This window comes from Schistocerca nitens, chromosome 7 (genome assembly GCF_023898315.1).
Source record: "Schistocerca nitens isolate TAMUIC-IGC-003100 chromosome 7, iqSchNite1.1, whole genome shotgun sequence".
Taxonomy (NCBI): Eukaryota; Metazoa; Arthropoda; class Insecta; order Orthoptera; family Acrididae; genus Schistocerca; species Schistocerca nitens.
In genome coordinates this window covers 553,056,335-553,072,429 of record NC_064620.1, presented here as the reverse complement: position 1 = coordinate 553,072,429, position 16,095 = coordinate 553,056,335, and the positions used below count along the sequence as shown (strand labels likewise).

The window sequence follows — 16,095 nt, the reverse complement described above, 5'->3', positions numbered from 1 at the left end:
GAAGTAGTGTGTAAGCGTAGGGACTGATGATCTTAGCAGTTAAGTCCCATAAGATTGCACACACATTTGAACATTTTTTTGTAAGGGCGCTGATGACCACGCAGTTGAGCGCCCCACGAACCAAACATCCTCATCATCATCATCATTGCGGTAAGTTTTTGTAAATTGCGGCATGCAATAGTCACTCCAAAGTGCTACTAGCAGTCCATCTAGCACAATGCCTGTGTGTAGGACGGGGTCCCGGGTTCGATTCCCGGCGGGGTCAGGGATTTTTTTCTGCCTCGTGATGACTGGGTGTTGTGTGATGTCGTTAGGTTTAAGTAGTTCTAAGTTCTAGGGGACTGATGACCATAGATGTTAAGTCCCATAGTGCTCAGAGCCATTTGAACCATTTTTTTGAACCTGTGTGTAGGGAGCTTACAAAGACTGATGTGCAATGGCCCTGCAGCTTTCTGCAGTCAGTGCTAAGCGACGATAGAGATGTTGTAAGAAGCCACCGGAAAGATGTGATTTGGAGTGATGAACCACCGTATACCCTGTGATAATGCGATGGAAGGATTTGGTGTTGTTGAATGCCTGGGAAACGTTACCTCCCATCATGCGTAGTGCCGACAGTGCAGTAGGAAGGATGCGATTTACGGTATGGGGGTGTTTTCAAGGTTGGGATGTTGTCCCGTATTGCACTTAGGAAAACGGGAGACGGGGGGGGGAGGGGAGGGGAAGGGACTGATGTTAACTGCATCGGGACAAATCAGCGGAGACGAGTGAAAATTTGTGCCGGACCGGGATTCGAACCCGGGATCTCCAGCTTACTAGGCAGGTACGGTAACCACTGCGCCATCTGGGAGACAGTGATCGGTCAACACGGCACGTCTCACGGCCGATCCACATTCCCACCGAGTGGGGTTGGGTTGGGTTGTTTCAGGAAGGAGACCAGCCAGCGAGGTCATCGGTCTCATCGGATTAGGGAAGGACGGGGAAGGAAGGCGACCGTGCCCTTTCAAAGGAGCCATCCCGGCATTTGCCTGGAGCGATTTAGGGAAATCACGGAAAACCTAAATTAGGATGGCCGGACGCGGGATTAAACCGTCGTCCTCCCGAATGCGAGTCCAGTGTCTTACCACTGCGCCACCTCGCTCGGACCCACCGAGTGCCACCTATCCACTGGCCCTGTCCAATTCCTCCACACTCGGTACTCCGAACTTCTAGCAGGATGTCGGACGTAATTGTGCAGCTGCACTGAAGATTGTGCATCCTTTGCCCATCCAGCCGAATCAGTAATATGAATTTGTGGTGTCTGTCCTTTCGGACATGCGCAAAAGAACAGACACCACACATTTATATAGACGATTATTGTTAGTATCAGCATAATGCACCCTGTTAGACAACGGTCTGTGTACAATAACATTCGTGAAATGGACTGGCCTCTTCCAAGTCGCGACCTGGAACACCTTGGGATGAATTAGAACGTCGACCTCCCTCCAGAGACCAACGTGCAACATCAGTACCTTCTCTGATTTTGGCTCATGAGCATGAATGACCAGTCCTTCCTCCGTACTCACATACCTCAGTGAAAGTACGCCATCAGTGTTCGAGCCATCATAAAAGCGAAGGGTCGACGCACCCCATATTAATGTCCGCTAATAGGTTCAAAATGGTTCAAATGGCTCTGAGCACTATGGGACTTAACTTCCGAGGTCATCAGTCCCCTAGAACTTAGAACTGCTTAAACCTAACTAAGGACATCACACACATCCATGCCCGAGGCAGGATTCGAACCTGCGACCGTAGCGGTCGCGCGGTTCCAGACTGTAGCGCCTAGAAACGCTCGGCCATTCCGGTCGGCCAGCTAATAGGTATCCGTTACTTTATACACTCCTGCAAATTGAAATAAGAACACCGTGAATTCATTGTCCCAGGAAGGGGAAACTTTATTGACACATTCCTGGGGTCAGATACATCACATGATCACACAGAACCACAGGCACTTAGACACAGGCAACAGAGCATGCACAATGTCGGCACTAGTACAGTGTATATCCACCTTTCGCAGCAATGCAGGCTGCTATTCTCCCATGGAGACGATCGTAGAGATGCTGGATGTAGTCCTGTGGAACGGCTTGCCATGCCATTTCCACATGGTGCCTCAGTTGGACCAGCGTTCGTGCCGGACGTGCAGACCGCGTGAGACGACGCTTCATCCAGTCCCAAACATGCTCAATGGGGGACAGATCCGGAGATCTTGCTGGCCAGGGTAGTTGACTTACACCTTCTAGAGCACGTTGGGTGGCACGGAATACATGCGGACGTGCATTGTCCTGTTGGAACAGCAAGTTCCCTTGCCGGTCTAGGAATAGTAGAACGATGGGTTCGATGACGGTTTGGATGTACCGTGCACTATTCAGTGTCCCCTCGACGATCACCAGTGGTGTACGGCCAGTGTAGGAGATCGCTCCCCACACCATGATGCCGGGTGTTGGCCCTGTGTGCCTCGGTCGTATGCAGTCCTGATTGTGGCGCTCACCTGCACGGCGCCAAACACGCATACGACCATCATTGGCACCAAGTCAGAAGCGACTCTCATTGCTGAAGACGACACGTCTCCATTCGTCCCTCCATTCACGCCTGTCGCGACACCACTGGAGGCGGGCTGCACGATGTTGGGGCGTGAGCGGAAGACGGCCTAACGGTGTGCGGGACCGTAGCCCAGCTTCATGGAGACGGTTGCGAATGGTCCTCGCCGATACCCCAGGAGCAACAGTGTCCCTAATTTGCTGGGAAGTGGCGGTGCGGTCCCCTACGGCACTGCGTAGGATCCTACGGTCTTGGCGTGCATCCGTGCGTCGCTGCGGTCCGGTCCCAGGTCGACGGGCACGTGCACCTTCCGCCGACCACTGGCGACAACATCGATGTACTGTGGAGACCTCACGCCCCACGTGTTGAGCAATTCGGCGGTACGTCCACCCGGCCTCCCGCATGCCCACTATACGCCCTCGCTCAAAGTCCGTCAACTGCACATACGGTTCACGTCCACGCTGTCGCGGCATGCTACCAGTGTTAAAGACTGCGATGGAGCTCCGTATGCCACGGCAAACTGGCTGACACTGACGGCGGCGGTGCACAAATGCTGCGCAGCTAGCGCCATTCGACGGCCAACACCGCGGTTCCTGGTGTGTCCGCTGTGCCGTGCGTGTGATCATTGCTTGTACAGCCCTCTCGCAGTGTCCGGAGCAAGTATGGTGGGTCTGACACACCGGTGTCAATGTGTTCTTTTTTCCATTTCCAGGAGTGTAGATAAGACAGTGAATAATGATTTGCTTTCTAACAACTGAAAAGTGCCCTAGAATACAGATGTTTCTCGTATATCGTTCCTTTAGTTAAATTGTCAGCCTCCGTCTCACACCCTTGCATAACACAAATGCGATTTTGTCCTCATGACGTTTTTCCTGAGAAAGTGTAGACAGATACCTATATGTTTCATAGTCGAATGATAACAGGCGACAGATGCGAGCTTTTGTTGCTCTTTGGTTGTCGCAGTATGACTTGTTGACTGGATTCACTTAGCAGCTGCTGAATCCAAAGAGCTTCCTGAGCTGTCGACGCCATAGTCATGTATTCCCCACCGTAGAAAAATCTGCAGTTTACTGTTTACAATACGTCACGTTACACTGCCTTTCTAGAACAGAAATAGGGGTACAGTGCAGGATCTATCTACAGGAGAGTCAGATACAGCCCCGTGTTCATCACGGTATCCTGTTATTCTTGTACAGTCTTCATTTGTGAAACGTAGCTGCAGATCCCTGGTGCCCTGAAGATACCTGAGAACGAGTTTCATGTAGAGCCAGTGTTGGTTCTGTGGTTTTTGCACTCTATAGTTACCTTGTTTACCACAAATGAAAAATTCGATCTTGTCCCTTGTGCAAGATACAGCAGACATCCTTTCGATTGTATGAAGAGTATGTCGTCTCTTTTCTCAACTAGATAGTTACCAGACTTTGCATTCACTTCAGTGGGAGTTCGAACACGCCTGCAATCTGACATTCCATAAAAATCAAGTACTTTATTGACGCACTTTTTTTAATGTAGCTCCACTATACCTCTTTCATGATTTCCGCTTATGTCCATGCCAGTACAGTGCTTTAGCAATATCCTTCATGCAATTTGGTTTTTAGTTTCTCTTTCGTTTCTAGTTTTCTCGCAGATGATTAGCAAAAACTGGTATTCAGTCTACTCACACTGAAAGGAATTACATCTCTGATTATTCGACAGAATGGCATATACAACGATCAATTCTTGATCTTCTGGGGCCTACGTTATTCACCTTTGGCTTCCACTGTCATCTAGTCCGTTAAAAACCTTACAGAGATTTATGCAACCAATATATCTTCGAGCCTTCCGACTAAATGTCTGATTATGATTCACAAATTACAGTGTCAGTGGCTCCCTGCAGAAATGCACTTACTGCATGCTTTTCATCTACGTCTAGGTTGTATCTGATTGGTTCAAATGACTGAGCACTATGGGACTTAACAGCTGAGGTCATCAGTCGCCTAGAACTTAGAACTACTTAAACCTAACTAACCTAACGACATCACACACATCCATGCCTGAGGCAGGATTCGAACCTGCGACCGTAGCGGTCGCGCGGTTCCAGACTGAAGCACCTAGAACCTCTCGGCCATTCCGGCTGGCGTTGTATTTGACAAACCAAAGCAAATAGGTAACGTACTGAAATTAACGTTAGAACCGGTCAGTGGACCTTATAATGAGCACATTTTCTTTTAACACATCGTTTAACAACAAACCTTGCCTTATAAGGAATTATTTTTCTCTTGGTTTTAAGTACCCACTTACAATGTAGAACCTGTCTACATGAGAAAGATCTACTATTGACCATGTTTTATTTTTCATCAAGGTCTCACATTCTTCGTCCATCGCTTTCTTCCACTAATCATAATAAAGATTCTTCTCTGGTCTCTTATTTAGATGTGGAACTGGAAAAAATAAACCGAGGACACACTTTTATTTTACTCTGTACTGAATAACCTATTTTCGTGGACGTAAGCTGCAATCGGAGTATCTCTCGACATTCTCCCATCAGGTCCGTAACTGTCATCAACATCAGCTGATTGATATTCAACATCATCGTCTGTACTTGTGGTGAAAGCATCATCAGTAGAATTACGCACTGTCTGCAGTTCTTCTTTATTCTCTTCTGAATTATTCCGTTTAATTTCTTCAAGTGCTACAACGCTTCTCTCGGACGTACAACGTAAGTATAATTTATCATAATTCACCGCATTTTCTAAAAGGACTACATATCTACTGTTAATAATGGTGTATGTGTCGAGATCAACCAGATCATGCCCTTTGGTAGATTCACAGTAGCATGCATTTGTAGTTTGGCGTTTTTATTTAGGTATTAAAGTCACGTCTTCTGATCCATAAATTCGCGTTTGTGATAAATCACGTTTCCTGCCTGATCACGCCTCCATCAATCGTCGTTCCATCAATCTCTTTGACATGTGACCTGTTAATAGCAGAAGGAGCTGTCGCTGTTGCCATTGCCCAGAATTGTTCAGCTGAAGCAGCATCATATAACAGTCACTTTGCTCTTTCCACGAGTATTGTGTACATGAACTCTATGGTCCGATCTAACTGAGCAGAGTCTCGAACAGTCAGCTGTTGCTTAGTACCATTTCTGTTTAAGCAGTCTTAGAAATTGTTGTTACAGTACTCCTTACAATTGTCTGAGAGAATGATGTTTATTTTTTCCTCCAGTTAATATTTACAACAGACTTTTTTAGCCTTGAAAGCTCCCTATACACTGAACTTGTCCCTTATAAAATACAAATGTACGTTTCTGGAATAACAATTGTGAAAGTAGTGAAATACGGCATGCGTCCGAGTGCGTAGTTTCAATGGGATCACATACACAGATAAGACAAAACATTATGATCATGCCTACCGTAACGTTGGATGCCTCCTGATGGCGTTGCGGGCACGTGACGCGGTAACAAAAGCTACACTATGTGGTCAAAAGTATCCGGACACCTGGTTGAAAATGACTTACAAGGTCGTGGCGCCGTCGATCAGTAATGCTAGAATTCAGTATGGTGTTGACCCACCCTTAGCCTCGAGGACCGCTTCCACTCACGCAGGCATACGTTTAATCAGGTGCTGAAAGGTTTCATGGGGAATGGCAGTCCATTCTTCACGAAATGCTGCACTGAGGAGAGGTATCGATGTCGGTCGGCGAGGCCTGGCGCGAAATCGGCATTCCAAAACATCCCAAAGGTGTTCTATAGGATTCAGGTCAGGACTCTGTGCAGGTCAGTACATTATAGGGATGTTACTGTCGTGTAACCACTCCGCCACAAGCCTTGCATTATCAATAGGTGCTCGATCGTGGTGAAAAATGCAGTCGCCAACCCCGAATTGCTCTTCAACAGTGTGAAGCAAGAATGTGCTTAAAACATCATTGGAGCCCCTGTGCTGTGATAGTGACTCGCAAAACAACAACGGGTGCAAGCCCCCTCCATGAAAAACACGACCACACCCTGCCATCGGATCTTCACATTGTATACCGTGATTCCTCACTCTACACAACGTTTTTCCACTGTTCAGTCGTCCAATGCTTACGCTCCCTATACCAAGCGAGGCGTCGTTTGGCATTTACCGGCCTGATGTGTGGATTACGAGCAGCCGCTCGACCATGAAAGCCACGTTTTCGCACCTCCAGTCTAACTGTCATAGTACTTGCAGTAGATCCTGATGCACTTTGGAATTCCTGTGCGATGGTCTGGATTAATATCTGCCTATTACACACTACGACCCTCTTCAACTGTCGGCGGTCTCTGTCAGTCAACAGACGAGGTCGGCCTGTACGCTTTTGTGCTGTGCGTGTCCCTTCGCGTTTCCACTTCACTACCACATCGGAAACAGTGGACCTAGGGATGTTTAGGAGTGTGAAAATCTCGCGTACAGACGTATGGCCGGCCGGTGTGGCCGAGCGGTTCTAGGCGCTACAGTCTGGAACCGCGCGACCGCTACGGTCGCAGGTACGAATCCTGCCTCGAGCATGGATGTGTGTGATGTCCTTAGGGGGACTAATGACCTCAGAAGTTAAGTCCCATAGTGCTCAGAGCCATTTGAACCAGACGTATGGCACAAGTGACACCCAATCACCTGACAACATTCGATGTCCGTGAGTTCCGCGGAGCGCCCCAGTCTGCTCTCTCACGATGTCTAATAACTACTGAGGTCGCTGATGGAGAACCTGGCAGTAGGTGACAGAACAATGCACATAATATGAAAAAACGTATGTTTTGCGGGATGTCCGGACACTTTTGATCACATAATGTATGTAACTGGAGCGGACACGGACGGGGGTCACGCTAACGAAGATATGAGCTGCAAATGGGGAAATCTATTGAGATAAAGAACTTTCACAAAGGGCAGTTTTTATCATGCAGAGCCCTTGAACGAGTATTTCGAAACCGGCGAAGTTGGTTCGAATGTTCAAATGCTACTATTATGAGCATTGTAACGTTCCCTGGCAAACTTACGCTAGTGATGAACAGGAGTTTGTTTGTACCATATACTCCGCTCTGAGCAAGTTGTATATACCGTAACTATTGAACAAAAATATTACTGAATTTTGTGTAAAAGACATTTGTTATTATCGTAATATTTTTTGTAGTAATATTCTCTCTGTATTTAGGATAGTAATTTTTCTATATTTATTATGTGATTGTGAAATGTGTCAGTATCTGTGATAACAGAGATGTGAAATTTAGCCAGAGGAGAATAATATTGTCAAATTACAAAGAAATGTTAATAGTCAGCAGTAGTATAAAAGAACCATGTACAGCGTATTCTTTGGTCTTCTCTGTGTAGAGCTGAATGCGAGAGGAAGCTGTGTCGAACCGATTTATGAATGGGTAGACTTCTTTTGTCTCTGTCTAGACTTAGCCGCCATTAGAGGAGGCGTTACAAATTAATGTGAGTTGAATTATTGTTGGATCTAAATATATCAGAATTTATCTAAAGTGTGTCTTATTAATGTAAATTAGCTTGCCCATGTCATCTATAAAATTTCTTTAAAGAATTTTCAGCATTTTTAGCGGTGTTGCTGGGCTGTGCCGCGACCGATCGATTTGCAGCGGCGGCACATTTAAAAAATTGTTCCGCTAAAGGAAAAATCATCCAAACCCGTAAATCGGGAACAGATAGATAAAAATCAACAGTGAATTAAGAAAATGTTCTTCTTTGACAGTGATTCTGAGACTGATGAATTTTTAAACTAACTATACGTTTGTGCATTCGTAGGCGGATAGTTAATGTTAGTTAACATTGAAATTTAACAATTTTGGTTCTTACAAATAACTTAAATGTATAGCGAAGTAGGTTTGATCAGTGATAATTAAATGTCGGCTTGGCAATAATTAACCATTTTCTGCTAATAGAGATAATCTTCTGTTCTATAGCTAACGCCGGGATAGAATTCAGTAATTATTTAAATATTTAACAAAAAATACCCACTGCATTTAGAAAATGTGTGCCAAGGCCGGATTATGTAAAGGATTTAATTCTCAACTAAATATGCTTAATCAGTTAATATGAGTTCACGTAATTCTTAAATGTACGTAATTCTTTTGAAAGTGAATTTCTTTATTACCACACGTAAATAAGAGAGAGGTTCTACAACAAAGTTCGTACTTACAGAAGACAGTTAAAGAGAGAAGCAAATTAACTAAAAGCAATAATAATTGATAATTATTCTTTAACGAAAATAACAGCGGATTTCGTTAAAGCATCTACGGAAAGAGGTAAAAGGACAATGAAACTACCAACAGGCGCTAAATGGTTGGACGTCCACGGCTCCAAAGGAATTGCGGTTCGGAGGCTTGTCTGCTCTGTAAAGAGGGACAGATGGCGATCTGTGGCATACCTGTCGAAAGAGGACAATGGCAGTGTACACGAGTGTTTCGGAGTACACCGCTCATCTTACATTGTTGAACATGGAGCTCCGCAGCGGGCCACCCATAGTTGTTCACATGTTCTCCCAACGACATCGTCAAATATGATTGCACCGGGCACGAGACCATCGGGGTTCGACCGTCGATCAGTGGAAACGTGTCGGCTCTTCTGGTGAAACACAGTTTTACTACACTAGGTCTTTGGTCGTCTCCACAAACGCCGTCAACGAGGTGAACACGACTCGAAACGGCTAGCGCGCCACGTGTCCAGGCTGATGGGGGCAGTATTATGGTATGGGAGACATTCTCCTGCGCTTTCGTGCGGACTGTGGTAGTAATCGAAGACACACTGACACTTGCAAACCACTTGCATCCCTTGATGCCTTCCCCGACAGTGATGTCACCTTTCAGCATTATAATAGTCTGTGTCTCGGAGCCAGAACTATCATACAGCGGTTTAAGGAGCGTCATAGTAAACTCACGATAATGTCTCGGAGACCAAATTCGCCTCATGTAAATCCTATTGAATCCATCACGGCGTACGCAAATCAGTGACCCATTATCTAAGCGAATTACGTGACCTGTGCGTAGACATCTAATGCCACATACCTCCACAAACCTACCAACAAACTGTCGGATCCCTGATACGCAGAGGCAGTGATGAAGAGGTACAAACAAGCTATCAAGGTGTCACTGAAAATTAATTGTATTGATTGTCAAGCTCTTGAACCAGCATTATTGAGTGGCAGTGCTGCGCGGCGTAGCTGCCGGGTCTTAAGCACCTTGCCACGGTTCGCGCAGCTCTCCCTGTCGGAGGTTCGAGTCCTCCCTTGGGCATGGGTGTGTGAGTTGTCATTAGCGTAAGTTAGTTTAAGTTAGATTAAATACCATGTAAGCCTAGGGACAGAGGTCCTGAGCAGTGTTGTCCAATAGGAACTTACCACAAATTTCCAAATATTGAGTGGCAGTCTGGTTTTCTTCTCTTCGGGGCATGTCGTGCTTGTAACACGTTGCAGAAGACAAACTTAAACCCTTTGTACAATCTGGTTGTTTATTTACAGCTTTAAAATTCAAATGTTCCATGCACCAAAGTCACAGTGCAATGAAATTTAAATTACGGGGAATAATACATTAGCACTCAATTTTCTGGGTTTCAAGTAAGTACAAATTTTTTATAAACGTCGCTGAACACACAAATGTTCCCTCCTTGTTGTGTATATAGCAGCCATCATGCCTAAAATAGATTAGGCATCCATTCTATGTCTACTGCGGTAACTGAAAAAAATTAGCAGCAAGTTTTGGTGCATGTAATAGATCTCTTAGTTGAATTCTTCTGTTTTCGCCGTATGTTTCAGCAAACATTAGTGAAGCCAACCATTCATCATTAGCATCAAATTGAATGTTTCTTAATTTATGACGAGCTGAAATCATTTTGTTCACATATTCTTCATCACTTTTAGATGGTTCCAAATGGTTATAATAGGGTCTCTCAGTAGCGCCAGTTTCATCGTACGTGTGCTCAAGTTTCTCCCAGACGTCTTAGCTATAGATGCACCTTGTATGTGCTCAAAACTGATTGGATCTAAAAAATAAAATCAGGTTCGGTCTCGCCTTGACTCCTCTGTTTCAAAGAATATTGGCCCTGCACACGAAATCCAAGAGTTTGTCGTGTTTTAAACATGCATGTACTGAGAACTAGCAACTTCCATAATTCTCATGTCAGGGTAATAATTCAATGCAAAATTGATTGTTATTGGATCTTAACGCCTTCTTTTGCTGAATTAATAATAAAAAAAAAGAACAGTCCATGTACGGGACAGCCAAAGTTACGTTGCTTACATCTACTCAAGAGACAACATGTCGGAGTCTTTTCATTAAGATTTTAATCTCGTATTACAATGGTACCCACAAAATATGCACTGCGACACTTTATTAACAGTAAGGAAACTTGATGTGGTTATTTGCAATACGAGCGTTGTAACTTGGCAAGACAGCCAAGCCACTATGAGGTAGCCGAAAGGCACGCGTTTAAGCTCACGCAGGCTGGCGTGAGGTCTGGAACAGGTAAAGTAATTATACTAGCTAAAAAAAGTACGTAGCTGCTGGAATACTTAACTTTCATCCATAATTGGTGAACATCGCTCGTGACGGTACATGTTTTACAGCATCAATAGTGACTGGTAATGGCGCCTTGCTAGGTCGTAGCAAATGACGTAGCTGAAGGCTATGCTAACTATCGTCTCGGCAAATGAGAGCGTAATTTGTCAGTGAACCATCGCTAGCAAAGTCGGCTGTACAACTGGGGCGAGTGCTAGGAAGTCTCTCTAGACCTGCCGTGTGGCGGCGCTCGGTCTGCAATCACTGATAGTGGCGACACGCGGGTCCGACGTATACTAACGGACCGCGGCCGATTTAAAGGCTACCACCTAGCAAGTGTGGTGTCTCGCGGTGACACCACAAAGAGAACATGTTTCGTAACATTTAAACGCAACAACAAGAAACTTTATGTTTGTTAACTGCATAAACCTTGCATAATACAGAACATAATCTTGTGACTCAGTGAGTATTTATACATAGTACATAATTTCATGAGTCTGCAATATCTTATAATAATTTACACTTTGATCTCTAATACGTAACAGGAAGGTAGCATATTTTGTATGGCTTTCCTTCTTCCAAATCAGTATTCTTATTTAGGATTATTAGAAAACTATTTATTGACATATAGTCAGCACGGATTCAGAAAATATCGTTCTTGTGAAACACAACTAGCTCTTTATACTGATGAAGTAATAAGCTGCTATCGACAGGGGATGTCAAATTGATTCCACATTTTTAGATTTCCAGAAGGCTTTCGACACCGTTCCTCACAAGCGTCTTCTAATCAATCTGCGTGCCTATGGATTATCGCCTCAGTTGTGCTACTGGATTCGTGATTTCCTGTCAGAAAGTCACAGTTCGTAGTAATAGACGGAAAGTCGTCGAGTAAAACAGAGGTAATATCCGGCGTACCCCAAGGAAGTGTTATAGGCCCTCTGTTGTTCCTGATCTATATTAACGACATATGAGACAATCTGAGTAGCCGTCTTAGATTGTTTGCAGATGATGTCGTTTACCATCGTGTAAGGTCATCAGATAGTCAAAATGACTAGCAAAATGATTTAGATAAGATATCTGTATGGTGTGAAAAGTGGCAACTGACCCTGAATAAAGAAAAGTGCGAAGTTATTCACATGAGTACTAAAAGAAATCCGCTAAATTTAGATTACGCGATAAGTCGCACAAATCTGAGGGCTGTAAATTCAACTAAATACTTAGGGATTACAATTACCAATAACCTAAATTGGAACGATCACATAGATAATATTGTGGGTAGAGCAAACCAAAGACTGCGATTCATTGGCAGAATACTTAGAAGGTGCAACATGTCTACCAAAGAGACTGCTTACACTACGCTTGTCCGCCATATTCTGGAGTACTGCTGTGCGGTGTGGGATCCGCATCAGGTGGGACTGACGGATGACATCAAAAAAGTACAAAGAAGGACAGTTCGTTTTGTATTATCTCGAAATAGGGGAGCTAGTGTCACAGACATAATACGTGAATTGGAGTTGCAATCATTAAAAAAAGGCGTTTTTCATTGCGACAGGATCTTCTTATGAAATTTCAGTCACCAGTTTCCTCCTCCAATTGTGAAAACATTCTGTTGGCACCCACCTACATAGGGAGAAATGATCATTACGATAAAATAAGAGAAATGAGGCTCGCATGGAAAAATTTAAGTGCTCGTTTTTCCCGCGTGCCGTTCGAGAGTGGAACGGTAGAGACAACATGAAGGTGGTTCATTGAACCCTCTGCCAGGCATTTGATTGTGAATAGCAGAGTAATCACGTAGATATAGATGTAATGTCACGTTGCCTTGTCACTTCGATTAGCACACACAAAGTTCTGTTGTTGCATTAGAAATAAGTTAGATGATTAGAAAAAGTAATAATTGGTTAAATATGATTCTAACGATGTTTCTGACGATGAAATTAAACAAAGGAGCAGTTAGGTCTTGACACACGAACAAAGCATTATGCGTCACATTTAATTCATATTATCTCGTGTTGTAGGTGTTTCATAGATATCTGGTATAGAGAAGGTGGATGTATGATGCATCTTGACATTTCTTTCGCATAATGTGTTCATAATACAAAAGCTTCATGCATGTCGAAAATTCGGTAATGTTATCAGGAATAAAAAAAAAAAGTTCAAATGTGTGTGAAATCTTATGGGATTTAACTGCTAAGGTCATCAGTCCCTAAGCTTACACACTACTTAACCTAAATTATCCTAAGGACAAACTCACACACCCATGCCCGAGGGAGGACTCGAACCTCCACCGGGACCAGCCGCACAGTCCTTGACTGCAGCGCCCTAGACCGCTCGGCTAATCCCGCGGGGCTTATCAGGAATCAATTTTCCATTTATCGCCTTCAAATTTTGTTTCTGTAAATAAAACTACAAGTTGTTCCAGAACACGCTGATTCCAGTTCCATGTGACATCCAACAGAGTGCAAGTCTGAACGAGTTGAATGCAGTGCAAGATTACGCGTGAGTTCCGTGTGGGATGTGGCAACTCATTGGTTTTGACGAGTTAGTTAGTTAGTTATTTAGTTACGTGTTCCATTGGTCAATAGCACGGAAAACCGTTATGATGTGGAACGTGTCAAATCCACAAGAAATGCGCACAGGAAACAAGTTTTTTTGTTTATATTATAGTGTTATACCTAAATATTTCTATTATCTATCCCATTCCTTTAAATGGCACAAAATGCATATTTTATATTTCCAGATTTATTTACTCATATTCAAGAATTCAACTATGGTATAGAAGGAGTTGTCAAGGAGGTTTGATTTCAATTTGTTTTTGAAACTATTACTGCTGTCTGTCAGACATTTTATTTCACCTGGTAATTTATGAAAAAGTTTTGTAGCAGCATATTTTACCCTTTTCTGTGCCAAAGATAGGTTAAGTAAAGGATAGTGTAGGTCTTTCTTTTTTCTGGTATTGTAATCATGAATGTCGCTGTTGATTTTAAACTGGTCCATGTTGTTGAGAAAAAATTTCATTACTGAGTAAATCTACTGTGAAGCAGTTGTAAGAATTCCTAACCTTTTAAACAGATGCCTACAAGATGTGCGACTATAAACCCCACACATTATTCAAACTACTTTCTTTTGAGCAGTGAATACCTTTTGCCTAAGTGTTGAGTTGCCCCAGAATATAATTTGGTATGACATCAAAGAGTGGACGTATGCAAAGTATGATAGCTTATTAATTTCTACATCCTCAAAATTGGCAATTATTCTGATGGCAAAAGTTGCTGAACCTAGTCGCTTTAGGGGATCCAAATTATGAATTTTCCAATTAAGATTCTCATCTATACAGGGTGTTACAAAAAAGTACTGCCAAACTTTCAGGAAACATTCCTCACACACAAATAAAGAAAAGATTTTATGTGGACATGTGTCCGGAAACGCTTAATTTTCATGTTAGAGCTCATTTTAGGTTCGTCAGTATGTACTGTACTTCCTCGATTCACCGCCAGTTGGCCCAATTGAAGGAAGGTAATGTTGACTTCGGTGCTTGTGTTGACATGCGACTCATTGCTCGACAGTACAAGCATCAAGCACATCAGTACGTAGCATCAACAGGTTAGTGTTAATCACGAACGTGGTTCTGCAGTCAGTGCAATGTTTACAAATGCAGGAGCACGGAACATGCCAGCCTATGACTCGCGACTGGGGAAGACCTAGAACGACGAGGACACCTGCAATGGACGAGGCAATTCTTCGTGCAGTTGACGATAACCCTAATGTCAGCGTCAGAGAAGTTGCTGCTGTACAAGGTAACGTTGACCACGTCACTGTATGGAGAGTGCTACGGGAGAACCAGTTGTTTCCGTACCATGTACAGCGTGTGCAGGCACTATCAGCAGCTGATTGGCCTCCACGGGTACACTTCTGCGAATGGTTCATCCAACAATGTGTCAATCCTCATTTCAGTGCAAATGTTCTCTTTACGGATGAGGCTTCGTTCCAACGTGATCAAATTGTAAATTTTCACAATCAACATGTGTGGGATGACGAGAATCCGCACGCAATTGTGCAATCACGTTATTTTCTCTGAACGTTTGGGCAGGCATTGTTGGTGATGTCTTGATTGGGCCCCACGTTCTTCCACCTACGCTCAATGGAGCACGTTATCATGATTTCATACGGGATACTCTACCTGTGCTGCTAGAACATGTGCCTTTACAAGTACGACACAACATGTGGTTCATGCACGATGGAGCTCCTGCACATTTCAGTCGAAGTGTTCGTACGCTTCTAAACAACAGATTCGGTGACCGATGGATTGGTAGAGGCGGACCAATTCCATAGCCTCCACGCTCTCCTGACCTCAACCCTCTTGACTTTCATTTATGGGGCATTTGAAAGCTCTTGTCTACGCAACCCCGATACGAAATGTAGAGACTCTTTGTGCTCGTATTGTGGACGGCTGTGATACAATACGCCATTCTCCAGGGTTGCATCAGCGCATCAGGGATTCCATGCGACGGAGGGTGGATGCATGTATCCTCGCTAACGGAGAACATTTTGAACATTTCCTGTAACAAAGTGAAGTCACGCTGGTACGTCCTGTTGCTGTGTGTTTCCATTCCATGATTAATGTGATTTGAAGAGCTCTAACATGGAAAGTAAGCGTTTCCGGACACATGTCCACATAACATATTTTCTTTCTTTGTGTGTGAGGAATGTTTCCTGAAAGTTTGGCCGTACCTTTTTGTAACACGCTGTATATCACGATGTGTCAATCGTTAAGTAATTTTGATCGCAGTACGGTGTCGTGTACCGTCTAGGAGTTCCGGCAGCCGCTGCGTCAGGCGCCGCCCACTGCCGTGGTGTGGAGGCGACAATTCGCCGCTGGCCGCGTGTCCACTTCTTTCCCGGGCCGCGCCGTGCTGTGGCGGCTGCGCCACGCTCCCTCCCTGGGGACCGCAGTCCCCCAGGAAGCGTAGCCGCTATCTGCTTCCTCGCGTGCCTCCAGCCGGGAGGAAAAGCCGCC

The 16,095-nt window shown here is 44.3% G+C and overlaps 1 non-coding gene across 1 annotated transcript; it reads right to left on the bottom strand.

Annotated features, from left to right (window-relative positions):
* Nucleotides 1–774: 774 nt before the first annotated feature.
* Trnat-agu (transfer RNA threonine (anticodon AGU)) lies at nucleotides 775–847 on the bottom strand. Its single transcript has one exon. It is a non-coding gene; the product is annotated as a tRNA-Thr (tRNA).
* Nucleotides 848–16,095: the final 15,248 nt, after the last annotated feature.